Source organism: Gopherus evgoodei, chromosome 3 (assembly GCF_007399415.2).
Source record: "Gopherus evgoodei ecotype Sinaloan lineage chromosome 3, rGopEvg1_v1.p, whole genome shotgun sequence".
NCBI lineage: Eukaryota > Metazoa > Chordata > Testudines > Testudinidae > Gopherus > Gopherus evgoodei.
Window position 1 is genome coordinate 103,996,555 of NC_044324.1, and position 24,936 is coordinate 104,021,490.

General features: G+C 41.6%; 1 protein-coding gene across 4 annotated transcripts in view; it reads left to right on the top strand.

Moving 5' to 3' along the window:
• The window catches only part of PKIB (cAMP-dependent protein kinase inhibitor beta), a 136,705-nt gene that overhangs the window by 89,035 nt on the left and 22,734 nt on the right, over positions 1–24,936 (top strand). Inside the window, exon 1 of one of the 4 annotated variants that reach the window (XM_030556217.1) lies at positions 16,405–16,466. The exons of the other annotated variants lie outside the window; for them this stretch is intronic. The gene's annotated coding sequence lies outside the window, so the exon portion shown is untranslated. Of the gene's footprint in view, positions 1–16,404; positions 16,467–24,936 lie in introns of those variants that run through there. 4 annotated transcript variants of the gene reach the window in all.

A 24,936-nucleotide genomic window follows, 5' to 3' on the forward strand; every position in this document is an offset into this window, starting at 1 on the left:
TTGCACAGCCGATCTTTGTGTCTTTTTAATAAGTTTAACTTCTCATTTAAGGAAACATGAGCTGTTACCACTCTAAAAATGACTCCGTCACTTTTTCTGTCATGACTGTGGAGTACCGTATTATCTTGATTTTTTGAGCATACCTCATAAAACCTTCATCTTTTCATTTCCTTAGTCCATAGGTCTTGCCATTCCTTTGCAAACTGCTCCATGCCCACACTTTTAAATTCTTGTTTACTTAAAGGTATCTTTAATATCCACTTCTTCCTTTTTTAGAGTTTATTTTACTGCTTTATCAGCCATCTCAGTTCTAAGGCAGGGCCGGTGCAACCATTTAGGCGACCTAGGCGGTCGCCTAGGGCACTGGGATTTGGGGGGTGTCACCGTGGCGGCCGGATCTTCAGCCGCCCTGGTCACCGCCGGTATTTAGGCGGAGGGAGCTGGGGCAGGGAAGCGTGGGGAGGGCCACCTGCAGCAAGTAAGGGGAGGAGCACGCAGGGGAACTCCTTGCCCAGCTCACCCCTGCCCCATCTCCTCCCCGAGCATGCTGTGGCTGCTTCACTTCTCCCACCTCCCAGGCTTGTGGTGCCTAAGTTGATTGGCTCCGCAAGCCTGGTAGGTGGGAGAAGTGAAGCAGCCATGACATGCTCGGAGAGGAGGTGGGGCAGGGGTGAGCTGCTTCACTTCTCTCGCCTCCCAGGCTTGTGGACCCAATCAGCTTAGGTGCCGCAAACCTGGGAGGTGGGAGAAGTGAAGCAGCCATGATGTGCTCAGGGTGCTCATGCTCGTGCGCAGAGCAGGGGTGAGCTGGGGTGGAGGGTGCCTCAGGGTGGGGGGTGGGGAGCTGCCGCAAGGGGAGTGCCTCAGGGCAGAGGGGGGCACCTCAGGGCAGGGGTGCAGGGGGGGAGCGCAAGGTGGAAGTTTTGCCTAGAGCGCGAAACATCCTTGCACCGGCCCTAGTTCTAGGTATTCAGATATGCACCGGTATCAATGCTATTGTTATACAGATACCTGCTGGCATTATTTCCATAGATAGGAACAATTATTAGCCCCTTTTCTGCTACAGACTTCCTCTTTTTATAGTTACCAGCCTGTTCCTGCCTAGCTGGGCTTCATGCTTAATTCAGCATGGCCACAGCCTGGTATTTTAATTGACCTCTCAGGCCCATATTATCCCATTCAAGGCCTGTGGGGGGTACACACTCCATGCCAATGTTATGTCAGTAACTTTTTGTTTCATTTTAGGGTTTGTCTATACTGCATGCTAAATTGGCACTGCTGCAATCGATGCAACGGCATCAATTTAGCTGGTGTGATAAAGACATGATGAGAAGCGTAAGGTAAGTTGGCAGGTTAGATTGATGTAAGCTACGTCGCTTGCGGTGTGTGTGTGATTTTTTTCCCTCACCTTCAGCAATGTAACTGACATTGACTTAAGCAGCAGTGTAGACCAGGCCTGAGGAGTGTCTGGAGGCAGATAAGGGTCTAAAAAGTATATTCATATTTGTTTGGGCAATCCTCTGTAAAACAAATCCAACTCCTTGGTTCTGAAGGCTAAGCAAAAGATTATTTCTATATTTTGACAGGCCTCACCAACAGCCACATCAAAATCACTGAAAGTTTCATTTTACTTGGATTAAACCAAAACTATTTCAATGGATACCAGAAAAGTCCCGATTTAGGGGGGGAAAAAACCATATACAAGTGAGTTCTATACAGAGTCAAGCTCTTAGAAAAGTACTCACCACCTCAGTGGCCAGGTTATGCCCTTACTCATGTCAAGTTGCACTTTACTCCATAAAATGCCATTGAAATCAATGGGACTACTGGCTGAGTAAAGCACTACTCCAGATGAGGCTGAATTTGGGCCTATGAATTGCATTTTCTGTTTCCAGCCTTCCTTTAGTTTCCAGCAGTCCAGAGCCGAACCTCTCTGTGGCCCAAGAGGGTCAGTGGCCTCCTTCTGTGCAACACCATTAACGTGTTCACAAACCCCTGTAGAACAAGAGAAACAGGTGAGGTGAGGTTAAACTGTCCACATACTCTCCTCATTTTAACTGTGAGGTCTTTGCTGAGCAAGGAGAACTTATCATAATTATATGGACTGGTCTTCTAATAGGAAAAGCAAAGAGCATGTCTACTGTATCATTTACTCTTCTCCAATTTACCATACTATAAGATGCATCTGATGAAGTTGGTATTCACCCACGAAAGCTCATGCTCCAAAACGTCTGTTAGTCTATAAGGTGCCACAGGATTCTTTGCTGCTCATACTATAAGAAACATCCACTACCCAATAAATTATGCAGGATCCTTCACTGATCTCCACAATTTGTTTGGGTAGGTGTGTTAGAATTTTAACAGATTACAGTTCCTGTTACATTTCCAAGGTGTCACCAGTCTTCATTAGGTCTTCTGCCAGATGAATGAATAATGTAGATCCCCTCTAGGAATGCATTACTCTGTTTGTCTTAATTTATTTTTGCAATCACGTGAGTTTGAGTTACCCCACTTTGCAGTAGCAGTGGGTTGAGTTTGTCCCACTCTTCCTTCATGCTTTGCAGAATTCTTTTTGTTTCTGTGTGCTGTTTTCAACTAGAAAAAACAAAGCAGCTTCTGCATCATCTGTGACAGTTCAAAGATAAATCTGCCAGAGAATCCAGGCTTTATCACTGGCTTTGTCATTCTCTATGAGACAGAAAAATCTATCAAGTGTATCTGAGCATTAACACTAAGATAGAACCCAGGAAATGAAATCCTTACCTGCCATTTGAATCCAGAAGAGAAGCCCAGAGGGCAGCTTTTTGTTCTGTTCTGTTAATTCTCTTAGGCAGTTTCATAAACAGATAGTTAAGGTTTAATGTCTCTTTTACCTGTAAAGGGTTAAGAAGCTCAGTAAACCTGGCTGACACCTGACCAGAGGACCAATAGGGGGACAAGATACTTTCAAATCTTGGTGGAGGGAAGTCTTTGTTTGTGCTCTTTGTTTTGGGGATTGTTCTCTCTTGAGACTAAGAGGGACCAGACGTCAATCCAGGCTCTCCAAATCTTTCTGAATCAGTCTCTCATGTTTCAAATTTGTAAGTAATAGCCAGGCAAGGCGTGTTAGTCTTATTTTTGTTTTCTCAACTTGTAAATGTTCTTTTTTTTTGCTGAAAGGATTTTACCTCTGTTTGCTGTAACTTTGAACCTAAGGCTAGAGGGGGTTCCTCTGGGCTATATGAATCTGATTACCCTGTAAAGTATTTTCCATCCTGATTTTACAGAGATGATTTTTACCTTTCTTTCTTTCTTTAATTAAAAGCTTTCTTTTTAAGAACCTGATTGATTTTTCCTTGTTTTAAGATCCAAGGGGATTGGATCTGGACTCACCAGGGATTGGTGGGGGGAAAGGAGGGGGATGGTTAATTTCTCCTTGTTTAAGAGCCAAGGGATTTGGATCTGTGTTCACTAGGGAATTGGTGAAGTCCCTCAAGGCAACCCAGGGATGGGAAAGTTTTGGGGGAACAGAAAGTGCCCCAGACACTGAAATTCTGGATGTTGGCAGTGTACCAGATCTAAGCTAGTAATTACGCTTAGAAGTGTCAATGCAGGTCCTCACATCTGTACCCTAAAGTTCAGAGTGGGGAAGGAACCTTGACAGGCAGAAAGGCCTAACTCTGTCCTCATGCTGGTTTTACACCTGTGTAACCGAATAGACTTCAATGGAATTACTATAGTTTCAGAAGCTCTTTTCCAGTTTTGTTGTGTGAGTAAATCTTTAGCTATCTATTTATTACAGTGATTGTCTCTTCGCCAGTTGCTGCTGGATAACATAAGGTTGCAGTTTAGTGCTTCCATAAAGCGTGTTCATAGAAATGCAAACTGAACATATGTAATTGTCCACACTTTTGTATTTGACAGCCATGTATATTTGGATAGTAACAATGGACAATGACCTAAAAGTAAAGTGTTGTGCAGCTTACAATGCATTACAAGTCTGCTGTGTTAACCAAGGTTCTGTGAAGGTGGAATTACAAAAGCAGCTGTATAAAGTGAAGAGTTCATAGTCTTATTGTCAGCAAAATTTATAATGACCTATTATGGAAGGTAAACAGATGCATTCATCGCATTTCTGACCTTCACTGTTTTTACATTGACCCCAAGTATAAGAACTAACATGAAAAACAAATAGATCTTCATTCTGACATTGCTGATATAATGTGAACTTCTATTCATTGGTTTGGTTTGCCTTCCCTTCTCCTCAGTGTTTGCTTTAGAATATCTTCCAGACTACATTGGGCTGTGTAATTAGTCATTCACCAGTAAACTCTTTCAGGCAGGGACTATCTTTATTTTTGCGCATTTCACAACACTGAGTATATTGTTGTCCCATAATAAATCATTGAAGAAGGACTTGTTTATTTTTATTACGCTTTTAGCTGTCCGTAAAGAGCTGGAGGCCATACTTTCCTTCATCCCTCATGGTCAGCTCCCCAGATTTACACCTCCTTCCCAGCCTTTACTCCAACTCCTAAAACTTGCAAGAAATATACAAAGATCACAATAACAAATGTTATGAAAGGCTGGGTTCTAATATCCATTGAAGGTAATGGGGCCTCTCATGGAGTGAAGTGCTATTCATTGAGTAAAAGTATCAGAATCAGGCCTTTGGAGACTTTAAAATTCCATTTCCTATTCAAGGAATTAATTTCCAATAATCTCCTAATAATTTGTTACTTTGACTTCTGAGTATACTAGGAATATTGTGTTGTATCATTCTATCTAGAGTCTTATGTGCTACCAAACCAATGTACCATTTACTACAGAACTGTATCTATACACAGAACATTTGTAAACAATACAATTGAATGAAGCTAATGTTCATAGTCTTAAAAAAATAACACTTTTAAATGCTAACTTAACTCTTCCTTATGCAAACAGGACCCAATCCCATGCTATTAAAGTTAATTGGACCTTTATGCCTAAGAGCAGGCCTGTAGAGTGCATGTATACATTTACTGTAATGCTAGAGGGAAATTGTGATAATACTCTGACATATTTGCATGTTGCACAAATAGCACAGATGTTTTTACTCCCATTCAGTGAAACCTTGGACATCTGTATCCGTAGTAATCCCTTGGGTGCTTTGGTGCAAAATTTAATTTTGGGGCATTCAGAATGAACTCAGCACTCTAAATGTAATGATTTCTGGTAGACTTTCTGTCCTTAGAGCATAACTGTTCACACACAATCAGCTCTCCTTTCTGTAGTTTCAAAACAGCACATGTTCTATAGTTAATATTCAACAAAGTTCAGTAGTCTAAAGGATGTCGTTCAGCAATCTGCATCCTTACTGGATGAAACTTTACAGTTTCAAGCCCAGTTCTTTCAAGCAAGCCATTACTCAGTTTTGAAAGCTCTTGGGCATACCTACAAGGTATGCAAAGTGCACATATGCCAGAATACTGTCTCATTCCCTTCCTACTTTTATAGTATATCATTTTGCCTAAACGAAACAAGTATTCCATGGCCTGCACTTTAACCTGACTTCCAGCAATGGCAGTGTTTCTGCACAAAGTGATTGTATATTACAATATTATCTTAACATTTTATGTGCAATATACAGTACAAAGGTAGCACAGCAGCGTCCCCACTTTAATTTCATTCTTGTGTAGGTGCTGGATACTCAGTCACGGCACCTTCTGAATGGCAGAAATCTTGATATCTGCTCTTCTTTGCATGTAGTATTAAAAGGTTTGGACTACTGTACTGCTGTAGTATCTAGTCCCAGTGTTTCTTTGTCCATGTCTTGTTTCCAGTAACTGTTTATCATGCTAGAAAAATTGCCAGACAAATCTCTTATTAGCACTGAGGCTTGGCTCTTTGTACCCAGGAGACCCTGAATGACTGTATGGAATGACCTGGTGCAGGTTCAATCATTTTCCTGGTGTGTAACTCTGACACTTTTTCAGGGTGCCCAGGATTGTGAGTCACTTTGTTACCTCCCTGCCTCTAGCAGGAGACAGATTTGCTTGTGTTTAACTGAATGTCAGCTTCCTGTTTGGGTGGCCAACAGACTGGTGCTATCTTCCTTGGGTTCTGCCAGCCCTCCCTTTTCCTAGCAGGTAACAATAGATGCACCCTTGCCCCTGATCCCTCTGAAAGCATCCTCCTGTAGTATCCAGCCCCTGTCACTGAACACTCCCAGAAATTACCAGGTTTGCTGTCCCCAAGGGAACAGAATACAAACAGTTTAATTGGTACAGCTCAGAATAGGGTCTTCTTTAACATTACGTGATGGAGATGTATTATAATGAAACAGTCAAGTTTATTATCAAAGACTAAGCTTTAAGAGAGGGCAAATAAGGATAATGGAAACAAATGATTACATATATAACAAAAAGTATAACACTTCAGAGTCTAAACTTTACTTGAACAGACTAAAATCCTTATCTAAAGCAGTTTCTCACCTAAAGCAAGCTCCCAGTGCTGCTAACCAATGTGGCTAGGATCCAACTTTCATGAATGCAAAAAGCGCTGTTCTTTTTGCTACCTCAATGAAGGATAAAATTGTGTCTTTGTGCCTTCTACTTATACCTCCAACATTCATTGTCTTTGCAGCTCAGAGACAGGACAACCCCCTGCAGTTTAGTCTGTGGGGTCTTTCCATCCCCCTGTTTATTCCGTATGTAGATCTGGCTTACACTGCATAACTCACATTTGACACCTTATCTCCTATCTGGAAAGAAACATGCTTGTCAGCTCTGCCTTACTACAGACTTATTAGGAACATATTTCCTCCATGTGTGTGTGTATATCAAAACTCTTTACATGGTAATACTTCATACATCTCACAATGATTATGAGGATCAGTATGACATAAGCATTTATTATGTATCTTACATCATATTAGTTATGGATAAATACAATGAAAATGGTGTGTTAGGTGTAGTGAGTTTATCAGGCCTGTTAGGAGATGCTGACACAGTGTAATAAATCCTTTGCCAGTTGTCAGAGAGGTGTTCTTAGGGTCACAGCAATCACCTCCAATAATTAAGGAACACTAACATGGTAAATGGCCTATTTCCTCTGAGAAACAAAACAGCAAAAGATGGAATGGATAATGATGAAGATGGAACCAGACTGAAGGGAAATGATTAAAAAAAAGAAGATTAAGTATAAACAGCATTATTTGGAAGAAAAGGGATGATAATTTGGGAAAGAATAAAACAGAAGATACCCAGCCCAGCACATCAGGAAAAATTTTGGTGGGTAGCTGAGGTCCATATGTAGGTCAGAGTGGGGGATTGTTTTCATTCACCTTTGTTGCCAGTCCTTGCTAGGAACAAAAGGGAGATAAGGCTTTTGGCAAAGATATAGGAAAGTAACAGGGACAACCGGAAATGAACTGGGCCATGAAAACTGGAAAAATCAATCAGCAAACTTCTAGGATTTTCCAATCACGGTATCAGATCGGATGCCTGTAGTGCAGCAGAGGACTGCATCTCAGGACAAGGCACATCTTGGAGGCAAGACTTCTTTTAAGAGCTAAATGCAAACCTCATTTCTTTAAATTAAACTTTCCCTCAGTAAGTTCTACCCACACAAATAAACACTAACTTAAACAAGCTGATACTCCTGCAAGCTGGGAAAGAAAGAAAGATGTTGAGCTCCTCCCAAGCACTGAAAAAATAGGAACAAGACCCCTGGGATGGAAGCCATATTTAGATTTGATCCCTAAAAAGTCTAAGGGCACATTCCAGCAGACAGAATGAAGCTGTGCTCCCACAGCAGTTATAGTACAGAAAAAAAAATGATACATCAACAAGCCAGCTTTTCACTGCAGCCATCACTCTTTTCCTCTACACCCAAATACTTTTCATATTTTTAATTGTTAAGAAGAAAATATGGGTAGTGGGGAAAGGATCTGAAATCAGAAATGATTTGTGAAGAACATGATTTGATTTTAAAATTCCCATTTTCACAATAAGGAAACATTCTTTATAATACATAAAACAACTATTTTATACTGGATCCACTGCAATATATACACAAATATGAAGTATGCTGTGTGTGTGTGTGTGTGTTCCTTTAAAGAGATGTTTTCAAGCCAGATTGGTGTCAAGCATGTAGTGCCAGGTGATTTAGGGGTTGCCATGGTGACTACTCTTTTTAGATAGGATGACAGGGTATACTTGCACTTAACAAAAATCCTGTGCACAGTATAATAAGCTGTGCACAAACAGGCTTCTATATAACCTCTTTCCTCTACTCTTTCAGGCTCAGTTACTATGCCTGTGCATTCTGAAATGTCCTACAATTGAGGTTATGGGCTGGTGTTTGGGGTGTTTTTCTCCCCATTTTCCTTTAATGATGGATCCACCCCAAACTCTAATCTCAAGGGCGCAGATTTTGGTTTTAGTTACTCCAGATTCACACCAGTGTAACTCCATTCACATTAGTTTACACTGGTGTACCACAGATCAGAGTCTGGCTCAAGATGCATAACATGAAGGTATCCGTTTATAAACGAAGGTGAGACTCTCTTTAAAAATGTTTTTTATTGTGAAGACAGCTATAAAACATAATATTGACATTGTCAAGTTAAAAATTATAGTTGAAAGAACTCTGTATCCCTCTTACTGGTAGAATCTGATTATTAAAATTAAAATAATTTTAAATCTAATTTACTTTTCCCACAGCTACTTTCCTCATTTTCTCATTTAGTATATTTTTAAGGCCCTGATGCTTCAAATGATTATGTACATGCTTCACTTTACTAACATGACTATTCCTACTCACAGCAGTAATATTAAGTGTGCGTGTAAGCATATGCAGGATCAGTGTCAGATGTTTCAGGGGAGCAGGACCATTATGATATAGTTGGACCTACTGCCAGTCAAGGCCATAATTCACCCAGTCATTCCTGTACCTAGGCCAATAGTTCACAGTTGCACTAAAAAATTGCTTTTTAAAAGTCAGCCAGTCTATATTTAAGACTCCATGAGATGAATTTACCACATCGCTTGGTAATCTGGTCCAGCAGTTAAGTACACTCCCTGCAACAGGGGAGCCAGAGGGATGGGAAAAAGGGAAGCCAGGAAGGAAACAGAGCCATGGGGCTTTGAACAAAATGACAACAAGGAATGACTTTTTGAATAAGGGTGGGTCTGAAAGATGCTGGGGAATTTGTCTGTTCTGGTGAATTTTCACTTAGAAAAAAAATATCACGAAGATCCCCAGAATGTGCACAGAACTATCTGCTAGCTGGGGACCCACCAGTTCGCTTGAAATATAATTCATGGCATTTAAAAAGCTGTTCATTGCAATTGCGATTTGGACAATTAAACTGGCCACTGTATTTTAACTTATGTTCTAGTCATTTTCACTTTTCTTGGTCAAGATTATAATTTGGATTTGCAAGAATGCACTTACTTGTGTATGAACTTGCAACAACAGGCTGCAAGGAGCAGGGGAATGTGTATTTGTTTAACAAAAGTTCCATTGGGATTTAATAAATTGGTGGAAACATTCCTTTGTCTTAGATTTGGCAAATGCCTGCATTTACAGGACCCTACTCCCCAGATATCAAGAACCCTCAGCTCCCATTCAATGGGAGTCAAAAGTGTGCATCAGCTCACAGATTTAGGGCTGTAAAGCTTAAAATTTGGGCCAATTATGACCTGGTAATGTGTCTTTAAGTTTTGACTAGCTATTAAAATGGCATACTAGATAAAATAATGTAACCATGTCTAGGTTCCCTCTCTACTCTGAACTTTAGGGTACAGATGTGGGGACCTGCATGAAAGACCCCCCTACGCTTATTTACCAGCTTAGGTTAACAGTAAGCTGCCATCACCAAGTGTGTTCAAATTTTAGGGGAGAGCCACTTGGAACTCTTCCTTTCCCCAAATATTTCCCAAGTCCCTAGCCCCCCCACTTCCCTGAGCAGATTTGAGACTAATTCCTTCCCCCTCCTCAAGTCCTTACACCCCTTTTCCTGGGTAGGCTTGAGAGTATACCCTCACCAATTAGTCCTGGTGAACACAGATCCAAAACTCTTGGATCTTAAAACAATGAAAAATCAATCAGGTTCTTAGAAGAATTTTAATTAAAGAAAATGGCGAAAGGAATACCTCTGAGAAATTAGAATGCAAAATAATCTCACAGACAAAGATTCAAAACACAGAGGGTTTCTTGCTGGGCAAAACTTTAAAGTTACACAAAGAACCCAATTTTATCCTCCATTTTGCAAAAGAAATCACAAATAGAAAATAAAAGTAATCTAATACATTCCTTCTCTAAATACTCACTACCCTATTAGAAGTGGGATGGCTCCTTTCTCTGTGTCCAGCAAAACGCACACACAAGACTTTTTCCAACTTATTGGTCCTTCTGATCAGGTGTCAGCTAGGTTATGAGAGCTTCTTAACCCTTTACAGGTCAAAGAGGAATTAACCCTTAACTGTATGTTTATGACAAACCATTAAAAGGTATTGGCCCCAAAGAACACTTAAGTATGTGCTTAGTTTTAAGCATATGACTATTCCTATTAAAGTCAAATTAAAGATAAGCATGTTGTCAAGTGCTCTGCTTAACTGGAACCAGCCAGTTTAGTGCTCTTATAGTGAAGTAATTCTTCCCAGGGAGCAGCTTTACTAAAACTGGGAATGAAATTTGAGTTGCACTGCAGTGTAGTTAATCAGTTCAGTCTTTTGAGTCTACATCATTGTAAACTGAATTGCCTTCAATCTAACAAGCAAGTTCCACTTTATTAAGAGATTGGAAGACAGTCAATATCCAAAGGAAATGGTGGATGTAACTATTATCTGTCTCCTGAAATTCTTACAGAACAGATGAGCTTCAAGTGAATATAATGGAGCTTCATGAATAAATATTGTGTACCTCATTTACTGAAGAGTTTTTCTACAGTCCCTCAGTAACTCACTTGTCCCTGTAGACTAGCAGACTCACCCCTGCAGCACCTCCTGCTGGTGACTCCTGGGAATTAGCTCAGTTCCAGCTCTGAAGCACCCTCTGCAGCCTGGTAATCCACTTGTCCTCTGGCCCCCTGTGTCCCTCCCTGGACCCAGTGCCCTTTTACATGGGGTGCTGGCCCCTGGCAGTAACCTCTTTCTCTTAGGGTCTCCCCTCACTGGGGAACCCCCACCCTCTATCCCCACCTTGCCTCAGTATATGGCTACTGCTGATCATTTTCTAGCCCCACGCCCTGGGGCAGACTGGAGTATCAGCCTACTCATCACTGGCAAGGTTGGGTTTGGACCTGCTGCCTTGGCCTATCCCTGGGCTGCCCCTGCAACCCACAGTACCTCTTGGCCTAATGCTAGGCCACAGCCTGGGGCTTTCCAGGCAGGAGTTCCCCAGCTCCTCTGCTTTCCCCAGCCCTGCTCCACTCTAGGTACCTTGTCTAGCTCCCTACAGCCAGACCCTCCTCACTCTACTGCTAAAGAGAAAGTCTGTTTTGGCTTTTGGCTCACAGCTTCTTATAAGGGCCAGCTGGGCCTGATTAGAGCATGGCCACAGCTGAGCCTACTTTCCTCAATCAGTCCAGGCTAAAGGATACTTTCTCCAGCCACAGCCCCTTCCCAGGGCTGTTTTTAACCCCTTCAGGGCAGGAGCAGGTGTCCACCCTGCTACAGTCCCATTGACTCTTAATTAGATTTAAGAATCTGAGAGCTCACTGAGCTGTGAGGAACATTTCCAAATGCAAAATGGAAACTATTTAAACAGTAACCAATCTGTCAATAGAAGTGGGTAGCAAAAGCAAATAAAGAGAAGAAAAGAGACAGCTTTGTATGGTAAAACTTGGAGCTCAACAACCACAATGGAGAGGGTTTGACAAATGAGAAAATGGTAAACAAGAGCATCTGTCCTCTTAGAGATGATATTGATGAGTAAAGAAATAGCAAGCACACTGACTGCTTTGCATTTGGCTTTACAAGGACATAGGATTGGAAATACCAACCTAACCCACATCAGGCAGGAGAACTCAAACACGGAGCATCTAATCAGGCATAGGTGCTGGAACTAGGGGTGCTGCTGCACTCCTTGGCTTGAAGTGGTTTCCATTATATACAAGGTTTACAGTTTGGTTTAATGGCTCTCAGCACCCCCACTATAAAAAAAACTGTTCCAGCACCCATGTAATCGGGTGTTTCCACAAGCCCCACCTCACCTGTGAAAACAGTGACAAATCTTTTTTGTGACTGATTATATTACTGTGTTCACTCTGTGTTTCCTTTCCTCATTGTTCCTGAGTCTCAGGATATCTGTGTGCAAGGAAAGGCCCTCTCTCCTTCCAGTCCTGCTGAGTTTCTCAGAGGAGTAGAAACATGTAATAAAAATCACCACTTGGGCACCAAAATTGAATGCAGAATCAGTTTCACTCAGGACAAGAGAGCTCATGTTTATGTAGTCATCTGCTTTTGGGTTGACATGTGTTCTGTGGTACATAAATCAGACCCTGATGGGTAGCTAGTGCCATCCCTGGTTTGCCAAAAACTCGACATTCCTTCAATACTGGGCCTACTGGCTCTAACAGTTGATGGGTTCTCAATCACTTGCACACATGTTTTATAGACATTATTTTTTAAAATGATCAGTCTTTACTAAGGGTATGTCTACTCTGCAGCAAAAGGTGTGTTCTTTGCTTGTGTTAGTTAACGTGGGTTAAAATAGCACGGAAGACACAACAATTCCGCTTTTAACTTCCCTGGAGGCTTTAACTCACACTCTGCTAACCAGAGTTAAGAACACACCTTTATATTTTGCAGTGTAGATATACCCTGATGCTGGTAGAAAAGGAAGTAGTGTAAATGCTGTGCACCATGAAATATCACACATCACGTTTTAACCCTCCTATTTATCTGTTCTTGTCACATTGCCTCCTTGCCCTCAACGCTTCACCAATGAAACCAGCTTTGTCCTATTTGTCTGTTTCTCCCACAACTGTCTGCACTTCCTTCTATGCCACCACTGCACATGGAATGCCCTCCCTGAGCAGGTCTGCAAAGCTACTAGCTTTTCATTGTCCAAACCTTCTCCAGAGACCTACCTCTTCCTGGATGCATAAGTTAAAACATGAGCTAAGTCATCTCTTTCTAGCAGTGCTGGAACAATTTGTGTAGTGGGGGTATTGAGAGCCACTGAACCAAACTGCAAACCCTGTATATGATGGAAACCACTTCAAGCCTGGGGGTACTGCAGCACCCCCAGCATCTCTAGTTCCAGCACCAATATCTGCTTCTATCTATATTATGTATTAATCATATGAATGAACTGCATATCTATCTGGACAGAGGAGCTGGAGAGTGGGGCAGGGTGCAGAAGACTGAAGGGATGCTGGAATTGAAACAGGGAATTGGTAAGGGAGTGAAAAAAAGGCTGAGTTGAATGCACAAATGCATGTCTCAGAGTTTGTGTGTGTTGCTCCTTTTTAGCAGCAGTAAAGTGCACCCCATGCTTTCCCTGAGTCATCCTACCCAATGCTGGCCGGATGGTTTCCCAGATGGTTTCCCAGAGTGGGATCATCATCATTCCACTCTCCTCAAGCCCATGCCCTCCTCTTCCCACTTGCACAATTATTTTTCCTCCTAAAGAATACCTTCCCTGAGTACAGTGGGCCTAATTCATCCCAGGCACATTTCAATTGACTTCATGTGATCTGCACCAAGCCTGAATTTGGCTCGCTGTATAAAGAGCAAGAGAAGGGGAAAAATACACACAGAAGAGTTCAGAAGGGTTTCAGATCTGATGGACTGGCCAGCAGAGTATTAATTTATGTGCCAGTTTGCAGGTGAGCTTTTGATCATAGCTAGGCATTTGTTGGGAAAGTGCTGTTCAAGCTTTCCCACACAGCCTGATGATGCACACGGTGAGTTGCAGTACCACTGCAATTCTTCACCAAGCCAAGATTGCTGTGATGAGCTGTTTAGTGGTTTTGTGATGCCCACAAATTTCCATTATGATGAAAACTCAAATTTCCATTATGATGAAAACAGGAATTGAACGCAGCTTTCCAGAAAATGTTTTGTATCCATTCATTGTTCCACAGTCTCCCTTAGTTATGCTATTCTGTTGTCCACAACATGTGTGTTAACCTAGGAACTCTCAAAACCATAGCCACCAATGAAAATATAGAGGCAATTAGCAGGAACATAGAACAGCAGGTGCATTTGGCTGAACTGAACTGATGCAGTGTGCTGGCTTTGACTGAGATCAACCACATTCAGGCTGAAGGAAGCCACATCCTTATCAGCACAAGAAATGTCATATTTAAAGGGCACATGCACAGAAAGAATTTCAGAATAAAGACATGCTTCAAAGCTTTGATTATTAATTCTTTGTTCAGATTGGCCAGATCCTGAGCTGGTGTAAATCAGTATAGCTTCATTGACTGCAATGGAGCTATACCAATTTACACAAAGTGAGAATTGTCCCAGAGTTGGAAAACCGAATACTTCCTCTCATTTGATTACTTCAAAATGTGTGCTACTTCCAATAATAAAACTGGTCTTGTATTACACGATATCATTTAAAAGCCCCATTCATTCATAAGAGTTTCTTCAGATGTTTTTAATGAGTCTAGCCTTTCTGCATTCTGCCTTCTAACTAGACACGAAAAATAAACGAAGCAGATCACAAAAGGATTGTTACATCTTTGAAATCTTCTGGATTATGCTTATAAAGCAAAACCAGTACAATTTATCTTTTTAATGGCAGGCTCAAGACCATAACAAGTAATGATTCAGAATGCTGAAGCTGCAAGGAAACTGCATCATTTCATTCTCTTAAAATGTGTCCTTTTATCATACTATTTACTGACACAATCCTTTTTGGGGCTGAAGGTTGGGAAATAGTACAATAGATTTGGCAATTGTTTTTTTATCTAGTAGTCACACCTTAATAAACTTGTATGTAATGCCCAATGCAAAATGCAGATCCTAATGTCTTTATTTTAGCAAGAAAGTTGTCTTTAAAATTAGCACACTTACACACAGTCACATCTCTGAAACAGCCAACTGCACTATTGCAATATAAATGAGTCTAACTAAGCTGTATCTCAGATTATCATATATGGGAAAGGGCTGGGGAAAAAAAGTGTTCAGCTAAGGCACAATATAGAGAGGTGGAAATGACCTGGGGTTTGAATCAGCAAAAATAACATCTGAATTCTTAAGGTGAAATTCTAACCCTATTGACGTCACTGGGAATTTTACCAGCACCAATAAAAAGGGTAGATATGACATATTTGCCTATAACTGCCCAATTCAAGTTCTGCCTCAGGACTGAAAGGATCATCATACAGTGGGGCAATGCACACCAAGGATGTGATTTCTAAATCGCACTCACATGGTGCATATTAATTGGTCCATGTAGACTCTGCAGGTACACACTAAATGTCCCCAAGTGCAACAGGGAATATTTGGTGTACATCACCAGGGGTCTACAAGGACCTATTAATGTGCAACACAGCATGCCTTAGAAATCACATCCCCAGTGCTCATTACTCCACCATATAGACAAACCCTGTATATGCACACGAGTAAGAATTAAGAACTGCTTTTGTGTTTATCGAGGAAAACACAGGGCACAAAGGAAGTCAACACTTTTTATTGCTCTGTTTTAAATGGAGTCACCAAAATGTAGCAAGAAAATTAGAGGAAAATATGTTTGTACTTGGTTTCTATGATCTTCTGAAAGTTTTCAAGAACAAGTCACTTTCAGTGAAAATCCACCCAAACCTCCATCACGCACAGTAACTAATGAAGAGCGAAAGTGGAAAAGCAGAAATACCAAAAGAAGGGCTGTATTCAACTCCAATTTCCAGCTGAGCTGGAAGAACAGCATCAGTCACCACTCTTGGGTTCTTATAAAATATTAAATCAATATTTAAATCAATGAAGGTTCAGCAAACACTACAAGTGTTTACCTAAATCAGAACTGAATACCAAAAGCTGATTGTCTTTCCTGAGCCATTTGAGCAGATCTGTGAGTTCTGTAATAACACACCAAAACCCCTCTGAACGTTCCCCTAAAGAATGCAGATATGGGCCCTTTGGAACATATTTCTGAGGGGGAAAAATCTTTTTTCCAGCATATGTCCTTCAACACTCAGCTCACTTTGTGTGGGATCCAATTTATATCAAAGCAGAAGTATCAATTTACAGAAAGATTAGCTGGTGATGCATGTTTCTCTGAGGATATCTCTCCTCCATCCTCCCTCCCTATCTTTATTTAATAAATGCAATGGGGGAAAAATCCATTTGTGTAGAGTTGTGCATAAGAAATAAGACAGATGAATTTCATTGCCTGGTGTCAGGTTCTAATAAGATTATGCAGGCAGAGCTAAAAAAAGAAAATGTTCACAGCTTATAGAGAAGTTGGAATAGGTCATAGTCACAGCAGATGGACAGAGAACTTTGATCATTCAGGAGTTACTGAGCTAACATGCATTAATGCAGGTACCTGTAGCTGGTTAAACTTCACGACAGTCATAAAATCCTAATTGTGGTTTTCAAGGGTCCTGCTTAGAATTTAACATAAAGTCTTATTGCTAACTCTATACCGCAGATATGACAAAAAGTCTGATTAAGTCTACTCTATATAGATTCCTATACTGGCTTTGTCACCACAGTATCTGAGTAATGCATTTTCAGTAATGCATTAAATTACATGACTAACATCTGTCATTTATGTTTCATTCTTTCTCTCATCCTCTTTCTAAGGGGAGAATTATGTGTGTTAGGTAGAGTTTTTGTTTTGGTATTTTTTCTGTACATGCGTGTGTGTGTGTGTGTGTGTGTGTGTGTGTGTGTATGTGTGTATACCCTGCTGTGCATTTATATTAGAAAGTAAAGACAAAGACGTGCACCTTGTACTTGGGCAGGAAGCTGTGAAGTCTGTGATGGTCATTACTTCTTTGGATGGCAGGATTTCATTTCACAGTCTTGGACTAGCCCCCAAGAATGCTGTCTCCTCCACATGCTAAAAAGTTTCATTGTGCCTGAAAGGCAGTTTTGTTGACCATGGTTTTCATCCCATATTTTAGTTGATCTTTCAGAAATGCTGGGCCAAGGACATTGAGTACCTTGAAGATAGGGACCAAGACCTTAAACTTGACTTGATATTCTATGGAAAGTCAGTGTAAAGAACAGAGACAATCTTGGTTTGGTCCCGGTAGCCAGCGTTGCTGAAAAGATGTGCTGCAGCATTCTGTACATAGTGGAGTTTTCCTAAGGGTTGATGACTCCATGCACAGATATAATGCATTCCTCTAGTCCAGCTGAGAGGCGATGAAGATGTGCATAATGGAGGCCAAGTCATAGTCCACCAGGATGGGATGGAGTCTGCTAGCCACCTGGCGATGGTATAAAGTGTTATTCATGGGTACTGCTATGTGAGAGTACAGGGTCAGTGAGGAATCCAGGAGCATTCCTAAACTACAGAATCAATTGACCAATTGTAGGTGTGTACCATAAGCCAAAGGAGACTGGAGAGTGTGCAGCCATGGTGCAAAGTAGCTCAAACCACCAGCAGAATCTCTGTCTTGCTCAGATGCAGCTTCAACCAGCTATTCTTCATGCATAAGCTGTTTCCATCCAAGCAATGAACTATCTTGGTAGTGATGGGCTTGCATGGTGAAAGATAGGCAGAACTGTGTGTGTGCATATTGCCAGCACTTAAGTCCATGTGGTCTGATCAGTCCAACTAGCATTTGAATGTAGATGCTGAATAGGAATGGAGAGAGAATTGATCCTTCTGGGACTCTATAGGTGATGGGTCTTGCAGTAGAGATGCAATTTCCCATTGCTACTTTCTTTGGTTATACCTTTAGGGATAGGAATCTTGTATGGCAAAAACTTTAGGTCTGACTTCAGCAAAGCACTTGATCATGTAACCATAAACATGTGCTTAAATCCCATTAAATCAGTAAGATTTAGAGATGGACTTAACAACATGCTTAAATGCTTTGCTGAAATGAATCCTGAATGTTGTATCTTCCGGGAAAATCTTGTAAGCCCCTGTACACGAGTGCGGCTGGGGCTCGACCCTCTCCGGGGGGATGAGGAGAGCCACGCTGGACCACTACGCACCGGTGGGTCTGGAAAACTAGCCCGGCAGTCCTCGCGGCAATCACCTGCCCTGCGGGGCAAGGAGCTCAGGCCCTTGGGCAGGGCTGAGCAACAATAACAATTAAAGGCCCGGCCCTAGGTCAGGGTGGGGCAGCAAACACTGAGTCAGGAAGCTCAGGCCCTTGGGCAGGGCTGAGCAACAATAACAGTTAAAGGCCCGGCCCTAGGTCAGGGCGGGGCAGCAAACACTGGCTTCGGCCTAGTCAGGCCAGGGAGAGGGGGAGTCTGCAACCCCAGACTGGGGTGGCAGGGGGGACACAGGCCCCCCCACTCCGCTGCATCCCAGCCCGGGGCCCTAGCAGTGGCTAATGATCTGCTGCTCAGTCAGTGGGGATCCTGGCTGCAACACATTAACATGGGTTCTGGTACGGCTGCAGCCAGACTGGGGTCGGCTGCCCCCGGGCTACTTCCGAGCTCCCCCTTGGGACCTACCTGGGTCCTAATGTCAGCCTCTGCAGAGTCCACAAGCATGGACTCGTCGCGGCCAGGGCTGGGTCATAGGTCCGGCAACTCCTCCGGATAGTCGGGCCAGGGTAGCTCCGGCAGCTCCTCCAGGTAGCAGGTGCGGGGAAGCTCTGGCAGCTCCTCCGGGTAGCGGGCGTGGGGGAGCTCAGGCCAGTCTGGGTGGCTGGCCTGGTCCGCAGGCAGTTCCCAGTCTCGAGCTCCCGGCGGGACGTCTGCTCTCTCCGGCTGCTGGGGCCTCACTGAGCTCTGAGGGCGGCCTTTATAGTTCCGGGTCGGCGTCTGACCCTTTGAGGGGCAGGCTCAGAGCTCCTTAGCCCCGCCCACTTTGGCCTCCAGCTGGGCTCTCCCTCCTCTGGGCCGAAGGGGAGCCACACTGCCTCACTACAGCCCCCCAGACTATGTTCTACAAGTCTCTGGCAGTTCATAGACTGAAACTCTTTGACCCTCAAGACTTAGTTGATTGGGGTGTTGGAGGGTAAATCATTCAGGAAAAGCACCTTTGTCTGATTAAGTGATTGAAAGAAAACATTGAAGAACCACTCTGTAGGCAATCTAAGTAAAAACACTTGCTGGGACCTTCTTTGCTTGCTCCTTGGGCCATGTATGGGAGAACACCTCTGGTCTTGTATGCCAGAGCAAACACTGATGTAACCCAGCATATAGCAAACAGCATGTGAATATCCAATAGAAAATCATGAGTAAAAAAAATCAAGAAATTTTAAGAAATTAAGAAAAGAAACCAGAGAGATCAATATATTTGGCTGCCAAGTATCATTACCCTGTATGACAGAGACAGGATTAATCTAATTTTCAATGAGATGGGAGAAGACCCATTTGCTTTTTTGTTCTATTCTTTTTTTTCCTCCCCTTTAAGCCTCAATGGTCCATGTGAATGGAAAAAAAACCCAACATAAAAGTTCTATACCTGATTGTGTTCCAGCTAAAAATAGCATAAAGAGCCTGGCTTTTTATAAATGACTCAAATCACGTTCAACTAGTGCTTTTTCTTTCTCCCCTTTCATCTTTCAAATGGCCCTATTTGTACTGCTTGGCTCTGCACCCTGCCTAGCACTCTGGATATTTTGTTCTCAGTCCCCATTTAGAATACTTACTCAGGTATTTTGATACTAGGTTACATTTACCAAAGGATCATTTACCAAAAGGGAAAAGGCTCTTTGAAAGTCATCTGCATTAATTAGAACTAATCTGTATTAAAATAATTTCATACTACATTAATTTGAACATGTGTAGATTGTGTGGGGATAGTCCTCTACAAGCCAGTGGGATGACTGCTTGTCTGAGTTGGTGGCCATACTGTTTAGATTTAAGGTTTGCTAGAGCTGGCTTTTGTTTGGACAATAATTTCTCTCTCTCTCTTAAGAAGCATAAGGAGCCTTTAAAATAATTTCCTATATATTTGTTACTAAGAATTTTAATTGAAGACTGACTATGGAAGCTCTATGATAGGAAGGCTAGGATAGGATCTGTAATGGCCTGGAGTGTGGGCAGCAGAGAGTAATCAAAATGATTCATACCTTCTTAAAATGATGGCATGGTGAAAGGATAATTAAATTAATCCAAATTAATCCTAGGTGTAACTCCACTGCTTTGGATTTATAACTGAGGTGAATTTGGCCCATTAGGTCTGTTGCCCTTGGAAAAGAGAAGACTGTGATAATATGATACAAATAAAGGAGGCTTAGGAAGAAGAGATTTAGGAGGTAAAGGATGTCATCTACAAATGGAAAGAGAAGAGCAAATAGGGCATTAAAGTTATCCTTTATTACAGAAAGGGTAAAATCTAAATAGAATAAGGTATGTGGAAGAGTCCTTTAATAGGTACAGTGTCTAGCAGTGCTACACCTGCAATAACAACACTGGAATGGGACAAAAGTGGAGGATTGAGGAGGATGAAAATTTAGATGGAGAAGAGGGATAGCCCATACATGTTTTATATCCAGAGACTTACTATTTTTTGGTAGCTTTGTTGCATACTTTTTTATGTTTAGATTGAACCAAAATTGCTTTGGACAAATTGCAGTTAAATATTAAACAAGTTTATTTTTGATCCCCCCTCTACCAAAAAAAACCTTTCTTCTGAAAAGCAGGAAATTGCATCAGGTATTTCCAGAGGGAGACGTGCTTCTTTTTATTGTGTTACATCAGTAGAGTTTCCAGGCTGCTCTCTTCTAAATGACAGCAGTTATAAGACTGGAGCCAGGAAGCATCAGAGCTGTGTTCTTCCCTCATCTCAACCCATTGTATATACACACATAGTTTTACTTGGCTGTGGGCTTGCTTATGGACTGGAACTACTATCTCTTATCCCCACTGCCTGTCATTACAAACTGCTGCAACCTCTGCATCCTTGCGTAACTTGGGGACGCATCAAGATGACCACCCAAAATGCTGAGCTTAGGTTGACATTTCTTTAATTGTATATGATTCCATATTGCAAATGAATCATCAATACCTCCTGCAGATACCCAGAGTCTCTCTCTCTTTCTCTCTCTCTCTTCAACGCTAAGCCAGACAATTTGGTCCATACCTGCAACTGGAAAGGCTTCACGACCTGAGAGTCCAACATTGGAACAGACTTGATGAACCCATGTAATAGCGGCTCTGCCTTTGGGCCGCCTCCACCCCTCAGTTGGTGGAATTTTATCCCAGATGTTACAAGCCACCCGGAGAACGGCTTTCACTGAAATGTCTTGTGGCATCCTTGTGACATGTCCGAAAAGCATAAGGCGCCACCTGCGGACAATGGCCCCAGTAGTCTGTAGACCCGAGTAACCATAAACATCTGCATCACAGATGAAGTCATTCCACTATATGCCCAATATACAATGTTGACATTTTGTGTGGAATGCCTCCAGCTTTGTACAGTCTGAGCAGCGCAGTGTCCATGTTTCTCAGTCATACAACAGTACGGGAAGGATACAGCTCAAATAAATCCTGAACTTGATTGTCATACTAAGATGATGTTGATTCCATATCCCTTGTAAACTGCCCATGGCGATGCAAATCCAATGGTGAGCCTCCATGTGAGAACTGGAGTCTCCCAAGGACCAATATCTGTGCATCCCTTCAACACAAAATAATGGTGCATCAAAATCTGTTCCAGTCCCATATGTGGAATGGAAAAAGCTGGAATTAAAGCTGCCCATGGGATTCAGCACTGAGGCTCCAATTCAGCAAAGCATGTGCTTCAGTTCCATTGTAGTCACTGATCCTGCAAACAGTTAGGTATGTGCTAAACTTTTACTCATTGACGCCACATGCGTGAAGCTAAGCACTGCATAATTGTAGGATCAGAACCTAAAGTTGTACTCATGGGGACATCTTTCAAAAGTTTCAAAAGGTTTGAAAGCGTTTGCACATATTCCCCTATCTGTAGCTAAAACTCTCCAAAAATATGATTTAAAGATCTGTGAGTCAAGGATAGCTGAAACTGTTTAATTAAAATTATGAGGTTTAACATACACACATTTCTGATTAGGCTATTTGGAATAATAAAATCTCAAATCAAATTTCATGGTTTGTATGAGACCGATTTTTCTATGGTTAATTTCGTTAAAATAATTGAAGCAGGAGATTCTGGAGATTAAATGACTATGATTTAGAAGGTGTGTAATGAGTGCAATTGTATTTGGCAGAGTACACATGCTGTATGCAGGAAAACAAATGGAACATTTATAAATTAAGATTCAATCGCTAGTTAGCAACAGCTGGGTTTGAGATGTATAAAATGTGTTAAACTATAACCAAAGTGTAAATGTGATTTATAGAAGAGGCCTGAAGAAAAAAAGTTGGAAAGCTGATTTCAGATCAAAAAGCAAAACAAATCAAAAGAGAATTTAAACAGAAGTTCCTGAAGTGTAGCCTATGGAGATTGCAACAAGAATGTGGCCTGAACCAGCCTTATATGTTCCTGGTTAGTTGTCATCTACATGAATGTTAAGATCTGAGTCAGTGCCCCTAATGTCATAGCAGTAAGAAACTTCATCAGCTTACACAAGGACTCTCCAGTGTACTGAAGTGATTGGCACAGCAACACTAGTCCCATTTTGCCCTTATTACAGGGCTCCCATTCCAAATGGACATGTTATATCAGGACTAGTTTCCTCAGAGGAGACCCCCTACACTTCAGGTCAGATGTACCAGCACAATTACTCCCTGTTGGTTCATGTTTCAATGAGTTCCTGCTCGGAACCAACTGCACCAAAATGAAGCAGCAGAATTGTCCTCCTTAAGCTCAGTTCTATATGCAAACGCAAGGGTCTTCATGAGCTTTATGGGTGGTCTATGTTTTATTAACCATTGACTTAGCATTCTACAACATGAACGAAATGCCAGGATCACTCTCCAATGCCCTATCTTCCTAAAGCAGCAAAATGAATTGTCTTTTTTAGGTTTTCTGTAGACATTAATGGGACAAGCAGAGAAATGGGGCAGCGAAGCCTATATCATTGTTGGAGCAGAAGGGGTGGGGCATGTAAGAGACAAGAACAGATAATTAGAGATGCAGAGAATTTCGTAGGGCATTCAAAGTAAGGACAAGAAGCTTGAACTTGATGCCATGGAGAAGAGGGAGACAGGGGAGGGATTCAGATGGGGGTGAAGATATTAGTGATGCACAACAAACGATCATAACTTGTTAAAGACACACTCACTGATACTTTGAATTTGTGAACCATTAATGTAACAAGTGCCAGCACTTTACCCATAAAGCTGATTCTTATGAAATCTGGCCAAACAAGAAAATCTAGAAGTGTTTTAGATTTAAAAAACTAATTTATACAAGGGGGTGTAAGCAGATTGCTGCCCTAAAAAATAAAGTCATCCATATGCTTATGTTCTTGGACTGTAAAGACCTGAAATGGTTTAGCTTGCCAGGCCTTTACATGTTCTCCTTTAGAACTGGGTGAGTAATTGATAATGAACAGTATATTTGAGAAGTTACACCTCAAACTGTCTGAGAACAGCTTGTGACTTTCTGAATCAAATTCTCTTCCCTTCTCAAATGTGTTCATTTTATTCTCGAAATAACTGCGGTGAATAATTCTTGGTCTGCAGGTGTAGGGGTTTTTGTTTCAGTATGCCCACCCTATGCTGGAGTCAGAATGAGAAGATGAGAACTTTGAATCAAAAGTACTGCTTACCCTCTAGCAGAGTTGGCACTCCAGTATAATAGATCCAGTTACACCTGTGTCCATCTAATGTGCTTAACAAGACACAAAATATTACACCTGAGGGAAAAGATTCTCTCCTCCCTATCTCTCTTCAGGCAAAGGGGTGTTAAAAGGACATGATTGTAAAGATGACTGAGAATGAGAATTGTCACAACAGTAAGTAGAATTGGGCCCAGAATAAGAGAAAGGATGAACTGGTCCAAAGCCCTCTGGCATTTACTTCAGTGGGGCTTTGGATCAGCTTCTACATGAGAGAATACTTCACCACTATGCAAAAAATTCTGTTCTCATTTGAGCCAATGTGAATCCAAAGTGTGTCCATTAACTTCAGTGGATTTACTTTGGATTTACAACAGAATATCCAAGAGCTGAATTTGGCTCTATATTTTTAACAGATATCCATGAGCAAAAACAATATATTAAATATTTCTAATTCTTTAACTATATAATCAGTGTTGCCAACTAAACTGCAGTAAAATCTTCATTGATCAAAATATAATTACAATCCTATAATTAGATTTTTTAAAAAATATTAACCCACTCCTATATTACGTATGTAATTTATTGAATTGGTGCAGGGAGAATTCTTCTTCTAACATATAAAAAATCCCAAAAACCTGCTGATGAGGATCATAAATCTGATAGGTTTTACTGTCAAATTTTATCTGGCCATGAACTTGGGCTTGATCTACTTAATTTGAGGGATTAAAACCACAAAAGGGTTTGTGCTTTTTGTTTGTTTTAAAATAAAAATTAGTCTGAGGGCTTGATGGGTCAGTAATGAGCAATATGGAGGCTTTCACACCTACTGAGGTTGGCAATTAACAAGAATCATTATCCTCTGACTATTTGGTAGCCAACATAAAATGAGTTGACGTTCTCAGTCCATTTCATAATGGAGAGCATCCACTTCATAAAACATACTATCGCAGTTGGGAGTCTTGCAGGAAGCCTCAAGATGAAGAGGGGGCAAGGACTGGGTAGCTGTGGAGAATGAAATATCTTCTAATCCCTGGAGGCAATCTCCACAGAACAGAACTGAGGCACAATAATGCAGAAACTTGGATTGCTACTTCCTGTTCTGTTGACCAATAGAAGACTTCACTTTTAGGGCTATAACTCCAGCATCTCTCACAAGAACT